The following is a 21,691-nucleotide window of genomic DNA, read 5'->3' on the forward strand; positions in this document are numbered from 1 at the left end:
CCAGTCCACCTGACTGTGCTGCTGCTCCAGTTTCAACTGTTCTGCCTTGTTATTATTTGACCATGCTGGTCATTTATGAACATTTGAACATCTTGGCCATGTTCTGTTATAATCTCCACCCGGCACAGCCAGAAGAGGACTGGCCACCCCACATAGCCTGGTTCCTCTCTAGGTTTCTTCCTAGGTTTTGGCCTTCTAGGGAGTTTTTCCTAGACACTGTGCTTCTACACCTGCATTGCTTGCAGTTTGGGGTTTTAGGCTGGGTTTCTGTACAGCACTTTGAGATATCAGCTGATGTACGAAGGGCTATATAAATAAAATTTGATTGATTGATTGACTCTTGGTTGCTCCTTGTGGCAATTCCAAACAGCTGGGGAATTTGATCAATTGGTATTGTGTTTGCTTAGCATGCAATAGGTAGTGGGATCGATGCCCGCATTCCCCAAAAACACATTTTTTTGTGGATCCAAGAAAACTGGAGTTCACACTTCATGCAGCCTTGTCTTACGACAACCTACTGTCATGTAGCAATGACAAGCAACTTTAATGTAACATTGATGTCAAAATGTCAGATAAAAAAGCAAGAAATGACTTACTTTCAGAGGAGCAGCGTAGCACACACCATTGAGGCCCACAAACAAAGCTGTGGAAAGTTTCCTTGAAGCCAGAACATAAAGAAAGAACAAATACAGATGCAGAAGCCCTGGATCGAACCAGGGATCTTTAGATATTCAGTCTAACGCTCTCCCAACTGAGCTATTCCGGCAATTCACTCAACATAATTCTGTGGCACCCTTGACAATTTACATGCATGTGACTCATAATTTTGACACTCAAAATGTACATAATAGCTAGTATGGGGATCTAACCCATGACCTTAGCGTTATTAGCACCACACTGTAACCAACTGAGCTAACCGGCCATTTGCTATTTTGCTCAATTGTTGAAATGCACTGAGCCTCTGCAAGTGCTGGCATGTCAACAAACAAGTCCACCAACAGCATAGCCTTACATACCTTAAGGGAAGATTTCGGCAGTACCTGTATGGTTAGTGAGAAAGTCCATATTGCAAATGTACGGTCCCTTACTAGACGTCCGAAATCGTTTCTAAAATTCGCGGACGGCGTCGGGCCGAGCGGCAGGGCCGGACCTACCAGGAAGTCATCAAATGAACTTTGTCGGACATTCGGTTTCCGTTTTACAAAAATAATAAGATTTAGGTCATTTTTCCGATGTCCCGGAAATTCCCACAAGAGGGCATAAGCAATCATATTGCTATTGGACAAAACATCACGATTCACGACGGGGCCTTATCTCGAAAACTGAATATATTTAGAAGCCGAAACTCGGTGAGCGTAGGGGCGGCATAATGGGCAGTTGGCCCCGAACAAGATGGCGTCTAGGCCTCAACGGTTTTTGAGTTATGGCCATTTATCTGGGATTAAAGGTCCAAAATGAAAATAGAGAAATTATTTTTCCACTTCACGTCAAAGTCAAGGAGCCTCCGGTGTCAATAAAAAAAGAACCAGCCATTTATCTATCGTCATTTAAGAGAAATCGTACAACGACACCTTGGTGATGTTCACGGATAGGTGTTTTTTTCAGTTGCAGGGTGTTCTTACGAATCTTTTTAAAGTGTGCTGCGGAGCTCTGCGAGATTTCTGTGATTTTCTATGATTTTCTGAAATAACACACACTCACTAAACCAGTTGCAGGGTGTTCTTACGAATCTTTTTAAAGTGTGCTGCGGAGCTCTGCGAGATTTCTGTGATTTTCTATGATTTTCTGAAATAACACACACTCACTAAACCCTCCGTAAATAACTCAGTTCTTAACGTAAAGACTTAAAACTCAGGATTCTGTAAAGGCATACCCCAATCATGATATGAGTTTATTTATAGCTTCCTGTGCCAACCGGAAGTGCCTTTAATGGTGTCACAGTGGCAGTTTCCATGGGTTAAAAATGTCAGATCTTTTCAAAACTTCATATGTGTGACTAGGTAACCCTCATGAACTGTAAATCAGTCATTTCTCCCAACAGATGTCAAAGAAAATCTCTCACACGCACACACAGCAAGGATGGAGTGAAAAGTGCGGTTCTCAAAGACACAGAGAGCAGGCAATGGCATAAACATAATAATCTCTAGGCCGTGCCGAGTTCAACGAGATATCCCGCTTGACCGTAGCTCGCTCGGTCTAAGCGCAGCGACCATTAGAAAATTAGGCCCAAAATGAAGCCTGCCCTACAACGTCATTTGCTTTTGGGTGACAGTGAGAGAACCGTTAGGGTGAGAAGCACAATTCGACCTCAGGTACGTTCCTAAGGTCCTTCCGATCCGTGCAAGCCTAACCTTGACCGTGTGGCATTAACCCTTAATAGTTAAAAGAAGGTGTTTACTTCAAAGAGTTTGCATTGACTTCTCTCCCCATAGGAATACATTTACATTTACATTTAAGAATACATTGCCTTTACCCCTAAATTCAACCTGAAGTCTATATGGGTTATGAATGCCGTATGAACCTGTCTTTGGTAACAGTCCATCAGGCCAGTATGAGGTCTACCTGTGTTGATTCTAAGCTTCCTGGACCAACCGGAAGTGGTTAAAATCACCCTAAAAGTGTTTTTCCATTACCTGCCTGCAGTTTGATAGACATAGTGCATTCAACCCTGTGTAAATCAGTCAATTCTTAACGTAAGGACTTAAAACTCAGGATTCTGTAAAAGCATAGCCCAGTGAGGATATGTGTTGACTTATAGCTTCCTGTGCCAACCGGAAGTGCCTTAATTGGTGTCTCAGGGGCTGTTTCGAGGGGTTAAAAAAGTCAGATCTGTCCAAAACTTCATATGTGTGATTAGGCAACCCCCATGAACTGTAAATCAGTCATTTTTCCCATAAAATTTCAAAGGAAAACTAAATCACACAGACACACAACTTGGAAAGAGGGACGTATTGGGGTTTGTAGAGACAGACAGTGCCTCCAATAGTTAGCTTTGTTCGAGCTAAAAAGAACCGTCAGACCTAGAGTTCCGAAACTTTAGAAACCTGTTCTAGACCTCGGGTCGATAGTGCGTGGTGAGTTAGGTGGCTCTAGAAGCTCTAGAAGGTTCTCGGACCGAGAAATAGCCTCGTACATTTGCAATGACTTCAATTCATTTTGACCATTACGAAAATGGCGACATTTAGAAAAGTCTCAGAGACACAAGACTAGGTGCATTGAAACCGGCTCGGCCCATAGAGACGGACCCCAACGTTTCGGTCCGATAGCTCATTCAAGGACCCCATAGCAAGGCATGGAAAAAGTGGATTTTCAGCACCAATTAGGGTTTTACTCGGGCACCGAAGGACCTATCGAGCCGAAACTCGGGATTCGGGGTCGCCTCACATAGGCCTTCACATAATGTCCGACCTGGACCCGCAGCTAGAACGTAACTATGTGTTTTACGTTTTTATTATGTTTTAAACTAAAGGCGCTGTGAATTATGGGCCTGCTCTGACATATATGATAGTTGGCTTCTAAATGAGTTGGAAAAAGTGGGTTTGGTGTCAATTGGTATCAGTTTGGTGTCAAAATGACATCTAATTGACTGATGGACACTGACTTGCTAGTTGACTTTTGTACATTTGCAATATGTTTAAACGGAGAGGGACCATCACCAAAATGGCATTCTGAAATCAACACAAAAATGGCATCACCATAGTCTCCAGACTGTGCCGAGTTCAACGAGACGCCCCGCTTGACCGTAGCTCGCTCTGAGTGCAGTGACCTTGAAAAAAAGCAGAACCAAAATGAAGCCTGGCCCTCAATGTCATTTGCTTTTGGGTGACAGTGAGAGAACCGTTAGGGTGAGAAGCACAATTCGACCTCGGGTACGTTCCTAAGGTCCTCCCGATCCGTGCAAGCCTAACGTTGACCGTGTGGCATTAACCCTTAATAGTTAAAAGAAGGTGTTTACTTCAAAGAGTTTGCATTGACTTCTCTCCCCATAGGAATACATTGCCTTTACCCCTAAATTCAACCTGAAGTCTATATGGGTTATGAATGCCGTATGAACCTGTCTTTGGTAACAGTCCATCAGGCCAGTATGAGGTCTACCTGTGTTGATTCTAAGCTTCCTGGACCAACCGGAAGTGGTTAAAATCACCCTAAAAGTGTTTTTCCATTACCTGCCTGCAGTTTGATAGACATAGTGCATTCAACCCTGTGTAAATCAGTCAATTCTTAACGTAAGGACTTAAAACTCAGGATTCTGTAAAAGCATAGCCCAGTGAGGATATGTGTTGACTTATAGCTTCCTGTGCCAACCGGAAGTGCCTTAATTGGTGTCTCAGGGGCTGTTTCGAGGGGTTAAAAAAGTCAGATCTGTCCAAAACTTCATATGTGTGATTAGGCAACCCCCATGAACTGTAAATCAGTCATTTTTCCCATAAAATTTCAAAGGAAAACTAAATCACACAAACACACAACTTGGAAGGAGGGACGTATTGGGGTTTGTAGAGACAGACAGTGCCTCCAATAGTTAGCTTTGTTCGAGCTAAAAAGAACCGTCAGACCTAGAGTTCCGAAACTTTAGAAACCTGTTCTAGACCTCGGGTCGATAGTGCGTGGTGAGTTAGGTGGCTCTAGAAGGTTCTCGGACCGAGAAATAGCCTCGTACATTTGCAATGACTTCAATTCATTTTGACCATTACGAAAATGGCGACATTTAGAAAAGTCTCAGAGACACAAGACTAGGTGCATTGAAACCGGCTCGGCCCATAGAGACGGACCCCAACGTTTCGGTCCGATAGCTCATTCAAGGACCCCATAGCAAGGCATGGAAAAAGTGGATTTTCAGCACCAATTAGGGTTTTACTCGGGCACCGAAGGACCTATCGAGCCGAAACTCGGGATTCGGGGTCGCCTCACATAGGCCTTCACATAATGTCCGACCTGGACCCGCAGCTAGAACGTAACTATGTGTTTTACGTTTTTATTATGTTTTAAACTAAAGGCGCTGTGAATTATGGGCCTGCTCTGACATATATGATAGTTGGCTTCTAAATGAGTTGGAAAAAGTGGGTTTGGTGTCAATTGGTATCAGTTTGGTGTCAAAATGACATCTAATTGACTGATGGACACTGACTTGCTAGTTGACTTTTGTACATTTGCAATATGTTTAAACGGAGAGGGACCATCACCAAAATGGCATTCTGAAATCAACACAAAAAATGGCATCACCATAGTCTCCAGACTGTGCCGAGTTCAACGAGACGCCCCGCTTGACCGTAGCTCGCTCTGAGTGCAGTGACCTTGAAAAAAAGCAGAACCAAAATGAAGCCTGGCCCTCAATGTCATTTGCTTTTGGGTGACAGTGAGAGAACCGTTAGGGTGAGAAGCACAATTCGACCTCGGGTACGTTCCTAAGGTCCTCCCGATCCGTGCAAGCCTAACGTTGACCGTGTGGCATTAACCCTTAATAGTTAAAAGAAGGTGTTTACTTCAAAGAGTTTGCATTGACTTCTCTCCCCATAGGAATACATTGCCTTTACCCCTAAATTCAACCTGAAGTCTATATGGGTTATGAATGCCGTATGAACCTGTCTTTGGTAACAGTCCATCAGGCCAGTATGAGGTCTACCTGTGTTGATTCTAAGCTTCCTGGACCAACCGGAAGTGGTTAAAATCACCCTAAAAGTGTTTTTCCATTACCTGCCTGCAGTTTGATAGACATAGTGCATTCAACCCTGTGTAAATCAGTCAATTCTTAACGTAAGGACTTAAAACTCAGGATTCTGTAAAAGCATAGCCCAGTGAGGATATGTGTTGACTTATAGCTTCCTGTGCCAACCGGAAGTGCCTTAATTGGTGTCTCAGGGGCTGTTTCGAGGGGTTAAAAAAGTCAGATCTGTCCAAAACTTCATATGTGTGATTAGGCAACCCCCATGAACTGTAAATCAGTCATTTTTCCCATAAAATTTCAAAGGAAAACTAAATCACACAGACACACAACTTGGAAGGAGGGACGTATTGGGGTTTGTAGAGACAGACAGTGCCTCCAATAGTTAGCTTTGTTCGAGCTAAAAAGAACCGTCAGACCTAGAGTTCCGAAACTTTAGAAACCTGTTCTAGACCTCGGGTCGATAGTGCGTGGTGAGTTAGGTGGCTCTAGAAGGTTCTCGGACCGAGAAATAGCCTCGTACATTTGCAATGACTTCAATTCATTTTGACCATTACGAAAATGGCGACATTTAGAAAAGTCTCAGAGACACAAGACTAGGTGCATTGAAACCGGCTCGGCCCATAGAGACGGACCCCAACGTTTCGGTCCGATAGCTCATTCAAGGACCCCATAGCAAGGCATGGAAAAAAGTGGATTTTCAGCACCAATTAGGGTTTTACTCGGGCACCGAAGGACCTATCGAGCCGAAACTCGGGATTCGGGGTCGCCTCACATAGGCCTTCACATAATGTCCGACCTGGACCCGCAGCTAGAACGTAACTATGTGTTTTACGTTTTTATTATGTTTTAAACTAAAGGCGCTGTGAATTATGGGCCTGCTCTGACATATATGATAGTTGGCTTCTAAATGAGTTGGAAAAAGTGGGTTTGGTGTCAATTGGTATCAGTTTGGTGTCAAAATGACATCTAATTGACTGATGGACACTGACTTGCTAGTTGACTTTTGTACATTTGCAATATGTTTAAACGGAGAGGGACCATCACCAAAATGGCATTCTGAAATCAACACAAAAAATGGCATCACCATAGTCTCCAGACTGTGCCGAGTTCAACGAGACACCCCGCTTGACCGTAGCTCGCTCTGAGTGCAGTGACCTTGAAAAAAAGCAGAACCAAAATGAAGCCTGGCCCTCAATGTCATTTGCTTTTGGGTGACAGTGAGAGAACCGTTAGGGTGAGAAGCACAATTCGACCTCGGGTACGTTCCTAAGGTCCTCCCGATCCGTGCAAGCCTAACGTTGACCGTGTGGCATTAACCCTTAATAGTTAAAAGAAGGTGTTTACTTCAAAGAGTTTGCATTGACTTCTCTCCCCATAGGAATACATTGCCTTTACCCCTAAATTCAACCTGAAGTCTATATGGGTTATGAATGCCGTATGAACCTGTCTTTGGTAACAGTCCATCAGGCCAGTATGAGGTCTACCTGTGTTGATTCTAAGCTTCCTGGACCAACCGGAAGTGGTTAAAATCACCCTAAAAGTGTTTTTCCATTACCTGCCTGCAGTTTGATAGACATAGTGCATTCAACCCTGTGTAAATCAGTCAATTCTTAACGTAAGGACTTAAAACTCAGGATTCTGTAAAAGCATAGCCCAGTGAGGATATGTGTTGACTTATAGCTTCCTGTGCCAACCGGAAGTGCCTTAATTGGTGTCTCAGGGGCTGTTTCGAGGGGTTAAAAAGTCAGATCTGTCCAAAACTTCATATGTGTGATTAGGCAACCCCCATGAACTGTAAATCAGTCATTTTTCCCATAAAATTTCAAAGGAAAACTAAATCACACAGACACACAACTTGGAAGGAGGGACGTATTGGGGTTTGTAGAGACAGACAGTGCCTCCAATAGTTAGCTTTGTTCGAGCTAAAAAGAACCGTCAGACCTAGAGTTCCGTTCCGAAACTTTAGAAACCTGTTCTAGACCTCGGGTCGATAGTGCGTGGTGAGTTAGGTGGCTCTAGAAGGTTCTCGGACCGAGAAATAGCCTCGTACATTTGCAATGACTTCAATTCATTTTGACCATTACGAAAATGGCGACATTTAGAAAAGTCTCAGAGACACAAGACTAGGTGCATTGAAACCGGCTCGGCCCATAGAGACGGACCCCAACGTTTCGGTCCGATAGCTCATTCAAGGACCCCATAGCAAGGCATGGAAAAAAGTGGATTTTCAGCACCAATTAGGGTTTTACTCGGGCACCGAAGGACCTATCGAGCCGAAACTCGGGATTCGGGGTCGCCTCACATAGGCCTTCACATAATGTCCGACCTGGACCCGCAGCTAGAACGTAACTATGTGTTTTACGTTTTTATTATGTTTTAAACTAAAGGCGCTGTGAATTATGGGCCTGCTCTGACATATATGATAGTTGGCTTCTAAATGAGTTGGAAAAAGTGGGTTTGGTGTCAATTGGTATCAGTTTGGTGTCAAAATGACATCTAATTGACTGATGGACACTGACTTGCTAGTTGACTTTTGTACATTTGCAATATGTTTAAACGGAGAGGGACCATCACCAAAATGGCATTCTGAAATCAACACAAAAATGGCATCACCATAGTCTCCAGACTGTGCCGAGTTCAACGAGACGCCCCGCTTGACCGTAGCTCGCTCTGAGTGCAGTGACCTTGAAAAAAGCAGAACCAAAATGAAGCCTGGCCCTCAATGTCATTTGCTTTTGGGTGACAGTGAGAGAACCGTTAGGGTGAGAAGCACAATTCGACCTCGGTACGTTCCTAAGGTCCTCCCGATCCGTGCAAGCCTAACGTTGACCGTGTGGCATTAACCCTTAATAGTTAAAAGAAGGTGTTTACTTCAAAGAGTTTGCATTGACTTCTCTCCCCATAGGAATACATTGCCTTTACCCCTAAATTCAACCTGAAGTCTATATGGGTTATGAATGCCGTATGAACCTGTCTTTGGTAACAGTCCATCAGGCCAGTATGAGGTCTACCTGTGTTGATTCTAAGCTTCCTGGACCAACCGGAAGTGGTTAAAATCACCCTAAAAGTGTTTTTCCATTACCTGCCTGCAGTTTGATAGACATAGTGCATTCAACCCTGTGTAAATCAGTCAATTCTTAACGTAAGGACTTAAAACTCAGGATTCTGTAAAAGCATAGCCCAGTGAGGATATGTGTTGACTTATAGCTTCCTGTGCCAACCGGAAGTGCCTTAATTGGTGTCTCAGGGGCTGTTTCGAGGGTTAAAAAAGTCAGATCTGTCCAAAACTTCATATGTGTGATTAGGCAACCCCCATGAACTGTAAATCAGTCATTTTTCCCATAAAATTTCAAAGGAAAACTAAATCACACAGACACACAACTTGGAAGGAGGGACGTATTGGGGTTTGTAGAGACAGACAGTGCCTCCAATAGTTAGCTTTGTTCGAGCTAAAAAGAACCGTCAGACCTAGAGTTCCGAAACTTTAGAAACCTGTTCTAGACCTCGGGTCGATAGTGCGTGGTGAGTTAGGTGGCTCTAGAAGGTTCTCGGACCGAGAAATAGCCTCGTACATTTGCAATGACTTCAATTCATTTTGACCATTACGAAAATGGCGACATTTAGAAAAGTCTCAGAGACACAAGACTAGGTGCATTGAAACCGGCTCGGCCCATAGAGACGGACCCCAACGTTTCGGTCCGATAGCTCATTCAAGGACCCCATAGCAAGGCATGGAAAAAGTGGATTTTCAGCACCAATTAGGGTTTTACTCGGGCACCGAAGGACCTATCGAGCCGAAACTCGGGATTCGGGGTCGCCTCACATAGGCCTTCACATAATGTCCGACCTGGACCCGCAGCTAGAACGTAACTATGTGTTTTACGTTTTTATTATGTTTTAAACTAAAGGCGCTGTGAATTATGGGCCTGCTCTGACATATATGATAGTTGGCTTCTAAATGAGTTGGAAAAAGTGGGTTTGGTGTCAATTGGTATCAGTTTGGTGTCAAAATGACATCTAATTGACTGATGGACACTGACTTGCTAGTTGACTTTTGTACATTTGCAATATGTTTAAACGGAGAGGGACCATCACCAAAATGGCATTCTGAAATCAACACAAAAAATGGCATCACCATAGTCTCCAGACTGTGCCGAGTTCAACGAGACGCCCCGCTTGACCGTAGCTCGCTCTGAGTGCAGTGACCTTGAAAAAAAGCAGAACCAAAATGAAGCCTGGCCCTCAATGTCATTTGCTTTTGGGTGACAGTGAGAGAACCGTTAGGGTGAGAAGCACAATTCGACCTCGGGTACGTTCCTAAGGTCCTCCCGATCCGTGCAAGCCTAACGTTGACCGTGTGGCATTAACCCTTAATAGTTAAAAGAAGGTGTTTACTTCAAAGAGTTTGCATTGACTTCTCTCCCCATAGGAATACATTGCCTTTACCCCTAAATTCAACCTGAAGTCTATATGGGTTATGAATGCCGTATGAACCTGTCTTTGGTAACAGTCCATCAGGCCAGTATGAGGTCTACCTGTGTTGATTCTAAGCTTCCTGGACCAACCGGAAGTGGTTAAAATCACCCTAAAAGTGTTTTTCCATTACCTGCCTGCAGTTTGATAGACATAGTGCATTCAACCCTGTGTAAATCAGTCAATTCTTAACGTAAGGACTTAAAACTCAGGATTCTGTAAAAGCATAGCCCAGTGAGGATATGTGTTGACTTATAGCTTCCTGTGCCAACCGGAAGTGCCTTAATTGGTGTCTCAGGGGCTGTTTCGAGGGGTTAAAAAAGTCAGATCTGTCCAAAACTTCATATGTGTGATTAGGCAACCCCATGAACTGTAAATCAGTCATTTTTCCCATAAAATTTCAAAGGAAAACTAAATCACACAGACACACAACTTGGAAGGAGGGACGTATTGGGGTTTGTAGAGACAGACAGTGCCTCCAATAGTTAGCTTTGTTCGAGCTAAAAAAGAACCGTCAGACCTAGAGTTCCGAAACTTTAGAAACCTGTTCTAGACCTCGGGTCGATAGTGCGTGGTGAGTTAGGTGGCTCTAGAAGGTTCTCGGACCGAGAAATAGCCTCGTACATTTGCAATGACTTCAATTCATTTTGACCATTACGAAAATGGCGACATTTAGAAATGTCTCAGAGACACAAGACTGGGTGCATTGCGACCGTGTCGGCCCATATAGACAGACCCCAACGTTTCTGTCTGATAGCTCATTCAAGGACCCCGTAGCAAGTCATGGAAAAAAGTGGATTTTCAGCACCAATTAGGGTTTTGCTCGGACACCAAATGACCGATCGAGCCGAAACTTGGGATTCGGGGTCGCCTCAGCTAGGCCTACACGTAACATAAGAAATGGACCTGCAGCTAGAACGTAACTATGTGTTTTATGGTTTTTTCATGGTTTGAACCAAAGGCGTTGTGAATTTTGGGCCAGCTCTGAAGTGTGTGATAGTTGGCTACTAAACAGGTTGGAAAAAGTGGGTTTAGTGTCAGTTTGTATCAGTTTGGTGTCAGAATGATATCTAATTGACTGATGGACGGTGACTTGCTGGTGACTCTTGTCCATTTGCAATATGTTTAAACAGTGAGGTACCATCACCAAAAGTGACATTCTGAAATCAACCCTAACGAGCCATTGAGATGAACCAGAATCACTGCCCAGCCATCCCGAGTTCATCGGGCCAGTCAATTTCACATTCCTGCAGGATTTTTATAGCATGACAAATTCGTGATGGTACCTGCCCATTGAACCATATTGCAAATGCACAGTGACTTTGCAAAAGTGAGAAAACATAAACAAATGGACATGATGAAATCAACACAACGAGTGATGGAATGGAACAACTATCACTGCCCGGCCATCCTGTGTTCCCATAGCGGGCATTAATATCAGAATGACCGGTAAATGCATTCACAACCATATTTTCATTTTGGGTTACCAGGTGCCTATTTTCAATCACCAGTTGCACAACAATGCGTATCCATCAGAATATTTTAAACAGTCCATAAAGTACTCAGGACTGCCCCCATAGATAGAGGGCCGTAGTAGGGTACTCCCATAGCGGGCATGGATAATAGGAGTCCCGGTAAATGCATTTACAACCATATTTTAATTTTTGGGTTACCAGTTGCACAACAATGCACGTGCATTTGCAATATGATTCTATAGTGAAAAAACATCACCTAATGGACATGATGAAATCAACACAACGAGTGATGGAAAGGAACAACTATCACTGCCAGGCCATCCTGTGTTCATCAGGCCAGTCAATTTCGCATTCCTGCAGGATTTTTATAGCATGACAAATTCGTGATGGTACCTGCCCATTGAACCATATTGCAAATGCACAGGGACTTTGCAAAAGTGAGAAAACATAAACAAATGGACATGATGAAATCAACACAACGAGTGATGGAAATGTACAACTATCACTGCTCGGCCATCCTGTGTTCATCAGACCAGTCAATTTTGCATTTTTGAGCAAGGTCAAATTTCATATGGTAAATGCACATTGAAACATATTGCAAATGCACGTGCACTTACAATATGATACTATAGTGAAAAAACATCACCTAATGGACATGATGAAATCAACACAACGAGTGATGGAAATGTACAACTATCACTGCTCGGCCATCCTGTGTTCATCAGACCAGTCAATTTAGCATTTTTGAGCATGTCAAATTTCATATGGTAAATGCACATTGAAACATATTGCAAATGCACGTGCACTTACAATATGATTCTATAGTGAAAAAACATCACCTAATGGACACGATGAAATCAACACAACGAGTGATGGAAATGTACAACTATCACTGCTCAGCCATCCTGTGTTCATCAGACCAGTCAATTTTGCATTTTTGAGCATGTCAAATTTCATATGGTAAATGCACATTGAAACATATTGCAAATGCACGTGCACTTACAATATGATTCTATAGTGAAAAAACATCACCTAACGGAGATGATGAAATCAACACAATGAGTGATGGAAATGTACAACTATCACTGCTCGGCCATCCTGTGTTCATCAGACCAGTCAATTTTGCATTTTTGAGCATGTCAAATTTCATATGGTAAATGCACATTGAAACATATTGCAAATGCACGTGCACTTACAATATGATTCTATAGTGAAAAAACATCACCTAATGGACATGATGAAATCAACACAACGAGTGATGGAAAGGAACAACTATCACTGCCCGGCCATCCTGTGTTCCCATAGCGGGCATTAATATCAGAATGACCGGTAAATGCATTCACAACCATATTTTCATTTTTGGGTTACCAGGTGCCTATTTTCAATCACCAGTTGCACAACAATGCGTATCCATCAGAATATTTTAAACAGTCCATAAAGCACTCAGGACTGCCCCCATAGATAGAGGGCCGTAGTAGGGTACTCCCATAGCGGGCATGGATAATAGGAGTCCCGGTAAATGCATTTACAACCATATTTTAATTGTTGGGTTACCAGTTGCACAACAATGCACGTGCATTTGCAATATGATTCTATAGTGAAAAAACATCACCTAATGGACATGATGAAATCAACACAACGAGTGATGGAAAGGAACAACTATCACTGCCAGGCCATCCTGTGTTCATCAGGCCAGTCAATTTCGCATTCCTGCAGGATTTTTATAGCATGACAAATTCGTGATGGTACCTGCCCATTGAACCATATTGCAAATGCACAGGGACTTTGCAAAAGTGAGAAAACATAAACAAATGGACATGATGAAATCAACACAACGAGTGATGGAAATGTACAACTATCACTGCTCGGCCATCCTGTGTTCATCAGACCAGTCAATTTTGCATTTTTGAGCAAGGTCAAATTTCATATGGTAAATGCACATTGAAACATATTGCAAATGCACGTGCACTTGCAATATGATTATATAGTGAAAAAACATCACAAAATGGACATGATGAAGTCAACACAACGAGTGATGGAAAGGAGCAACTATCACTGTCAGGCCATCCCAAGTTCATCTGGCCAGTCAATTTTGCATTTCTGCAGGATTTTTGAGCATGTCAAATTTCATATAGTAATTGTCCATTGAACCATATTGCAAATGCACGTGCACTTGCAATATGATTATATAGTGAAAAAACATCACAAAATGGACATGATGAAGTCAACACAACGAGTGATGGAAAGGAACAACTATCACTGCCCGGCCATCCCGAGTTCATCAGGCCAGTCAATTTTGCATTTCTGCAGGATTTTTGAGCATGTCAAATATCTTATGTCATTTGGCCCACAAAAAAATTCCTTATGCACAATTTAAAAAAATATATAAAAAAATATGATAATAAAATTGGTCAAAAGTATATTCATACAGTTCTTACACATGTGTAATTGACAAAAAAAATGAAAGAATTTCAAAAAACGGTCCAGAAAGCACTTTTTAAGGGTGTGTGAAGTTTTTTACAAAATTTTGACATTTTTGACTTTTGACATTTAACTTCCTATGAAATCATATTGAAATTGGACAAAACATATTCCTTATGCGCATGTAAAAAAAAAAAATTATGATAATAAAATTGGACAAAAGTATATTCATACAGTTCTTACACATGTGTAGTTGACAAAAAAAATCGAAAGAATTTCTAAAAACGGTCCAGAAAGCACTTTTTTAAGGGTGTGTGAAGTTTTTGACAAAAATTTCATTTTTTCAAAATTTTACTTTTGGACGTTGACTTGGGTTACATTTCCAATATGAACAACCCCGGTGGAGCGCATTCGCCCCCTGTTGAATTTTTAAAGTGTTACAACTGGCAATTGCCATATGGCATTTGCAATACACTTTGCATGAATCAACGCCGAATTGGGTGGTATTGGCCAATGTGTATATGGTTTGTCCGATGCCAATGACTTGCCATTCATTTTTGTCCAATACAGAGGGGACTTCCCTTACAAGACTGGACCCTCTCGGTTGCTTCTTGCGGAAATTCCAAACGGCTGGAGAATTAGCACAAATGCTTTGCACGCGTGAGGTAGTGGGATCGATGCCCACATTCTCCAAAAGCACATTGTTTTATGGATCCAAGAAAACTCCAGTTCACAATTCATGCAGCCTTGTCTTACGACAACCTACTGTCATGTAAACAATGACAAGAAACTGTCATGTAACAATGACAAGAAACTCTCATGTAACACTGATGTCACAATGTCAGATGAAAAAGAAAGACATTACTTACTTTCAGAGAGCAGCGTATCACACACTCTAACCAACTGAGCTAACCGGCCGCTGGCTACAGAGCACAATTGTTGAGATGCACCGAGCCTCTGCAAGTGCTGGAGCGCAAACTAACAAGTCCAACATCAGCATAGCCTGACAAGACTGGACACTCTTGGTTGCTCCTTGTGGCAATTCCAAACAGCTGGGGAATTTGATCAATTGGTATTGTGTTTGCTTAGCTTGCTATAGGTAGTGGGATCGATGCCCGTATTCTCCAAAAGCACATTGTTTTATGGATCCAAGAAAGCTGCAGTTCACACTTCATGCAGCCTTGTCTTACGACAACCTACTGTCATGTAGCAATGACAAGCAACTTTAATGTAACACTGATGTCAAAATGTCAGATGAAAAAGCAAGACATTACTTACTTTCAGAGGAGCAGCGTAGCACACACCATTGAGGCCCACAAACAAAGCTGTGGAAAGTTTCCTTGAAGCCAGAGCATAAAGAAAGAACAAATACAGATGCCAAAACCCAGGATCGAACCAGGGACCTTTAGATCTTCAATCTAAAGCTCTCCCAACTAAGCTATTCCGGCAATTCACTTAAACTAATTCCGTGGCACCCTTGACAATTCACATGCATGTGACTCATAATTTTGACACTCAAAATCTACATAATAGCCAGTATGGGGATCGAACCCATGACTTTGGCGTTATTAGCACCACACTCTAACAAACTGAGCTAACCGTCCATTTGCTATTTTGCTCAATTGTTGAAATGCACCGAACATCTGCAAGTGCTGGCACGTCAACAAACAAGTCCACCAACAGCATAGCCTGACAAGACTGGAACCTCTTGGTTGCTTCTTGCGGAAATTCCAAACGGCTGGGGAATTAGTTCAAATGCTTTGTACGCGTGAGGTAGTGGGATCGATGCCCACATTGTCCAAAAGCACATTGTTTTATGGATCCAAGAAAACTCCAGTTCACACTTCATGCAGCCTTGTCTTACGACAACCTACTGTCATGTAAACAATGACAAGCAACTTTCATGTAACAATAACAAGAAACTCTCATGTAACATTGATGTCACAATGTCAGATGAAAAAGAAAGACATTACTTACTTTCAGAGAGCAGCGTATCACACACTCTAACCAACTGAGCTAACCGGCCACTGGCTACAGAGCACAATTGTTGAGATGCACCGAGCCTCTGCAAGTGCTGGAGCGCAAACTAACAATTCCACCAACAGCATAGCCTGACAAGACTGGACACTCTTGGTTGCTCCTTGTGGCAATTCCAAACAGCTGGGGAATTTGATCAATTGGTATTGTGTTTGCTTAGCATGCTATAGGTAGTGGGATCGATGCCTGCATTCCCCAAAAACACATTTTTTTGTTGATACAAGAAAGCTGCAGTTCACACTTCATGCAGCCTTGTCTTACGACAACCTACTGTCATGTTGCAATGACAAGCAACTTTAATGTAACACTGATGTCAAAATGTCAGATGAAAAAGCAAGACATTACTTACTTTCAGAGGAGCAGCGTAGCACACACCATTGAGGCCCTCAAACAAGGCTGTGGAAAGTTTCCTTGAAGCCAGAGCATAAAGAAAGAACAAATACAGATGCCGAAACCCAGGACCGAAACAAGAACCTTCAGATGTTAAGTCTAACGCTCACCCAAATGAGCTATTCCGACAACTCTGTCAACATAATTCTGTGGCACCCTTGACAAATCACATGCATGTGACTCATAATTTTGACACTCAAAATGTAGATAATAACCAGTATGGGGATCGAACCCATGACCTTGGCGTTATTAGCACCATACTCTAACCAACTGAGCTAACCGGCCATTTGCTATTTTGCTCAATTGTTGAAATGCACCGAGCCTCTGCAAGTGCTGGCACGTCAACAAACAAGTCCACCAACAGGATAGCCTGACAAGACTGGACCCTCTTGGTTGCTTCTTGCGGAAATTCCAAACGGCTCTGGAATTAGCTCAAATGCTTTGCACGCGTGAGGTAGTGGGATCGATGCTCACATTCTCCAAAAGCACATTGTTTTATGGATCCAAGAAAACTCCAGTTCACACTTCATGCAGCCTTGTCTTAAACCTACTGTCATGTAAACAATGACAAGAAACTCATGTAACAATGACAAGAAACTCTCATGTAACACTGATGTCACAATGTCAGATGAAAAAGAAAGAGATTACTTACTTTCAGAGAGCAGCGTATCACACACTCTAACCAACTGAGCTAACCGGCCGCTGGCTACAGAGCACAATTGTTGAGATGCACCGAGCCTCTGCAAGTGCTGGAGCGCAAACTAACAAGTCCACCAACAGCATAGCCTGACAAGACTGGACACTCTTGGTTGCTCCTTGTGGCAATTCCAAACAGCTGGGGAATTTTATCAATTGGTATTGTGTTTGCTTAGCATGCTATAGGTAGTGGGATCGATGCCCGCATTCCCCAAAAACACATTATTTTGTGGATCCAAGAAAGCTGCAGTTCACACTTCATGCAGCCTTGTCTTACGGCAACCTACTGTCATGTAGCAATGACAAGCAACTTTAATGTAACACTGATGTCAAAATGTCAGATGAAAAAGCAAGACATTACTTACTTTCAGAGGAGCAGCGAAGCACACACCATTGAGGCCCACAAACAAAGCTGTGGAAAGTTTCCTTGAAGCCAGAGCATAATGAAAGAACAAATACAGATGCCGAAACCCGGGATCGAACCAGGGACCATTAGATCTTCAGTCTAACGCTCTCCCAACTGAGCTAATCCGGCAAATCACTCAAAACAATTCAGTGGCACCCTTGACAATTCACATGCATGTGACTCATAATTTTGACACTCAAAATGTACATAATAGCCAGTATGGTGATCGAACCCATGACCTTGGCGTTATTAGCACCACACTCTAACCAACTGAGCTAACCGGCCATTTGCTATTTTGCTCAATTGTTGAAATGCACCGAGCCTCTGCAAGTGCTGGCACGTCAACAAACAAGTCCACCAACAGCATAGCCTGACAAGACTGGACCCTCTTGGTTGCTTCTTGCGGAAATTCCAAACGGCTGGGGAATTAGCTCAAATGCTTTGCACGCGTGAGGTAGTGGGATCGATGCCCACATTCTCCAAAAGCACATTGTTTTATGGATCCAAGAAAACTCCAGTTCACACTTCATGCAGCCTTGTCTTAAGACAACCTACTGTCATGTAAACAATGACAAGAAACTCTCATGTAACACTAATGTCACAATGTCAGATGAAAAAGAAAGACATTACTTACTTTCAGAGAGCAGCGTATCACACACTCTAACCAACTGAGCTAACCGGCCGCTGGCTACAGAGCACAATTGTTGAGATGCACCGAGCCTCTGCAAGTGCTGGAGCGCAAACTAACAAGTCCACCAACAGCATAGCCTGACAAGACTGGACACTCTTGGTTGCTCCTTGTGGCAATTCCAAACAGCTGGGGAATTTGATCAATTGGTATTGTGTTTGCTTAGCATGCTATAGGTAGTGGGATCGATGCCCGCATTCCCCAAAAACACATTATTTTGTGGATCCAAGAAAGCTGCAGTTCACACTTCATGCAGCCTTGTCTTACGACAACCTACTGTCATGTAGCAATGACAAGCAACTTTAATGTAACACTGATGTCAAAATGTCAGATGAAAAAGCAAGACATTACTTACTTTCAGAGGAGCAGCGTAGCACACACCATTGAGGACCACAAACAAAGCTGTGGAAAGTTTCCTTGAAGCCAGAGCATAAAGAAAGAACGAATACAGATGCCGAAACCCGGGATCGAACCAGGGAGCTTTAGATCTTCAGTCTAACGCTCTCCCAACTGAGCTATTCCGGCAAATCACTCAACCAAATTCCGTGGCACCCTTGACAATTCACATGCATGTGACTCATAATTTTGACACTCAAAATGTACATAATAGCCAGTATGGGGATCGAACCCATGACCTTGGCGTTATTAGCACCACACTCTAACCAACTGAGCTAACCGGCCATTTGCTATTTTGCTCAATTGTTGAAATGCACCGAGCCTCTGCAAGTGCTGGCACGTCAACAAACAAGTCCACCAACAGCATAGCCTGACAAGACTGGACCCTCTTGGTTGCTTCTTGCGGAAATTCCAAACGGCTGGGGAATTAGCTCAAATGCTTTGCACGCGTGAGGTAGTGGGATCGATGCCCACATTCTCCAAAAGCACATTGTTTTATGGATCCAAGAAAACTCCAGTTCACACTTCATGCAGCCTTGTCTTAAGACAACCTACTGTCATGTAAACAATGACAAGAAACTGTCATGTAACAATGACAAGAAGCTCTCATGTAACACTTATGTCACAATGTCAGATGAAAAAGAAAGACATTACTTACTTTCAGAGAGCAGCGTATCACACACTCTAACCAACTGAGCTAACCGGCCGCTGGCTACAGAGCACAATTGTTGAGATGCACCGAGCCTCTGCAAGTGCTGGAGCGCAAACTAACAAGTCCACCAACAGCATAGCCTGACAAGACTGGACACTCTTGGTTGCTCTTTGTGGCAATTCCAAACAGCTGGGGAATTTGATCAATTGGTATTGTGTTTGCTTAGCATGCTATAGGTAGTGGGATCGATGCCCGCATTCCCAAAAACACATTTTTTTGTGGATCCAAGAAAGCTGCAGTTCACACTTCATGCAGCCTTGTCTTACGACAACCTACTGTCATGTAGCAATGACAAGCAACTTTAATGTAACACTGATGTCAAAATGTCAGATGAAAAAGCAAGACATTACTTACTTTCAGAGGAGCAGCGTAGCACACACCATTGAGGCCCACAAACAAAGCTGTGGAAAGTTTCCTTGAAGCCAGAGCATAAAGAAAGAACAAATACAGATGCCGAAACCCAGGATCGAACCAGGGACCTTTAGATCTTCAGTCTAACGCTCTCCCAACTGAGCTATTCCGGCAATTCACTCAACATAATTCTGTGGCACCCTTGACAATTCACATGCATGTGACTCATAATTTTGACACTCAAAATGTACATAATAGCCAGTATGGGGATCGAACCCATGACCTTGGCGTTATTAGCACCACACTCTAACCAACTGAGCTAACCGGCCATTTGCTATTTTGCTCAATTGTTGAAATGCACCGAGCCTCTGCAAGTGCTGGCACGTCAACAAACAAGTCCACCAACAGCATAGCCTGACAAGACTGGACCCTCTTGGTTGCTTCTTGCGGAAATTCCAAACGGCTGGGGAATTAGCTCAAATGCTTTGCACGCGTGAGGTAGTGGGATCGATGCCCACATTCTCCAAAAGCACATTGTTTTATGGATCCAAGAAAACTCCAGTTCACACTTCATGCAGCCTTGTCTTAAGACAACCTACTGTCATGTAAACAATGACAAGAAACTGTCATGTAACAATGACAAGAAACTCTCATGTAACACTGATGTCACAATGTCAGATGAAAAAGAAAGACATTACTTACTTTCAGAGAGCAGCGTATCACACACTCTAACCAACTGAGCTAACCGGCCGCTGGCTACAGAGCACAATTGTTGAGATGCACCGAGCCTCTGCAAGTGCTGGAGCGCAAACTAACAAGTCCACCAACAGCATAGCCTGACAAGACTGGACACTCTTGGTTGCTCCTTGTGGCAATTCCAAACAGCTGGGGAATTTGATCAATTGGTGTTGTGTTTGCTTAGCATGCTATAGGTAGTGGGATCGATGCCCGCATTCCCAAAAAACACATTTTTTTGTGAATCCAAGAAAGCTGCAGTTCACACTTCATGCAGCCTTGTCTTACGACAACCTACTGTCATGTAGCAATGACAAGCAACTTTAATGTAACACTGATGTCAAAATGTCAGATGAAAAAGCAAGACATGACTTACTTTCAGAGGAGCAGCGTAGCACACACCATTGAGGCCCTTAAACAAAGCTGTGGAAAGTTTCCTTGAAGCCAGAGCATAAAGAAAGAACAAATACAGATGTCAAAAGCCGGGATCAAACCAGGGACCTTTAGATCTTCAGTCTAGCACTCTCCCAAATGAGCTATTCCGGCAATTCACTCAACATAATTCTGTGGCACCCTTGACAATTCACATGCATGTGACTCATAATTTTGACACTCAAAATGTACATGATAGCCAGTATGGGGATCGAACCCATGACCTTGGCGTTATTAGCACCATACTCTAACCAACTGAGCTAACTGGCCATTTGCTATTTTGCTCAATTGTTGGAATGCACCAAGCCTCTGCAAGTGCTGGCACGTCAACAAACAAGTCCACCAACAGCATAGCCTGACAAGACTGGACCCTCTTGGTTGCTTCTTGCGGAAATTCCAAACGGCTGGGGAATTAGCTCAAATGCTTTGCACGCGTGAGGTAGTGGGATCGATGCCCACATTCTCCAAAAGCACATTGTTTTATGGATCCAAGAAAACTCCAGTTCACACTTCATGCAGCCTTGTCTTACGACAACCTACTGTCATGTAAACAATGACAAGAAACTTTAATGTAACACTGATGTCAAAATGTCAGATGAAAAAGAAAGACATTACTTACTTTCAGAGAGCAGCGTATCACACACTCTAACCAACTGAGCTAACCGGCCGCTGGCTACAGAGCACAATTGTTGAGATGCACCGAGCCTCTGCAAGTGCTGGAGCGCAAACTAACAAGTCCACCAACAGCATAGCCTGACAAGACTGGACACTCTTGGTTGCTCCTTGTGGCAATTCCAAACAGCTGGGGAATTTGATC

The 21,691-nt window shown here is 43.1% G+C and overlaps 12 non-coding genes across 12 annotated transcripts; all 12 read right to left on the reverse strand.

Annotated features, from left to right (window-relative positions):
• Positions 1-693: 693 nt before the first annotated feature.
• trnaf-gaa lies at positions 694-766 on the reverse strand. Its single transcript has one exon. It is a non-coding gene; the product is annotated as a tRNA-Phe (tRNA).
• Positions 767-848: 82 nt separating this feature from the next.
• trnai-aau lies at positions 849-922 on the reverse strand. The gene has a single exon. It is a non-coding gene; the product is annotated as a tRNA-Ile (tRNA).
• A 14,484-nt stretch (positions 923-15,406) lies between these two features.
• Positions 15,407-15,479, reverse strand: trnaf-gaa. The gene has a single exon. It is a non-coding gene; the product is annotated as a tRNA-Phe (tRNA).
• Positions 15,480-15,561: 82 nt separating this feature from the next.
• trnai-aau lies at positions 15,562-15,635 on the reverse strand. The gene has a single exon. It is a non-coding gene; the product is annotated as a tRNA-Ile (tRNA).
• Positions 15,636-16,669: 1,034 nt separating this feature from the next.
• On the reverse strand, positions 16,670-16,743 carry trnai-aau. Its single transcript has one exon. It is a non-coding gene; the product is annotated as a tRNA-Ile (tRNA).
• An 873-nt stretch (positions 16,744-17,616) lies between these two features.
• trnaf-gaa lies at positions 17,617-17,689 on the reverse strand. The gene has a single exon. It is a non-coding gene; the product is annotated as a tRNA-Phe (tRNA).
• Positions 17,690-17,771: 82 nt separating this feature from the next.
• On the reverse strand, positions 17,772-17,845 carry trnai-aau. The gene has a single exon. It is a non-coding gene; the product is annotated as a tRNA-Ile (tRNA).
• Positions 17,846-18,700: 855 nt separating this feature from the next.
• trnaf-gaa lies at positions 18,701-18,773 on the reverse strand. The gene has a single exon. It is a non-coding gene; the product is annotated as a tRNA-Phe (tRNA).
• An 82-nt stretch (positions 18,774-18,855) lies between these two features.
• On the reverse strand, positions 18,856-18,929 carry trnai-aau. Its single transcript has one exon. It is a non-coding gene; the product is annotated as a tRNA-Ile (tRNA).
• An 878-nt stretch (positions 18,930-19,807) lies between these two features.
• trnaf-gaa lies at positions 19,808-19,880 on the reverse strand. Its single transcript has one exon. It is a non-coding gene; the product is annotated as a tRNA-Phe (tRNA).
• Positions 19,881-19,962: 82 nt separating this feature from the next.
• Positions 19,963-20,036, reverse strand: trnai-aau. The gene has a single exon. It is a non-coding gene; the product is annotated as a tRNA-Ile (tRNA).
• Positions 20,037-21,070: 1,034 nt separating this feature from the next.
• Positions 21,071-21,144, reverse strand: trnai-aau. Its single transcript has one exon. It is a non-coding gene; the product is annotated as a tRNA-Ile (tRNA).
• Between the last annotated feature and the right edge of the window lie 547 nt (positions 21,145-21,691).

The sequence above is a fragment of the Oncorhynchus gorbuscha genome, linkage group LG03 (genome assembly GCF_021184085.1).
Source record: "Oncorhynchus gorbuscha isolate QuinsamMale2020 ecotype Even-year linkage group LG03, OgorEven_v1.0, whole genome shotgun sequence".
In the NCBI taxonomy this organism is placed as follows: domain Eukaryota; kingdom Metazoa; phylum Chordata; class Actinopteri; order Salmoniformes; family Salmonidae; genus Oncorhynchus; species Oncorhynchus gorbuscha.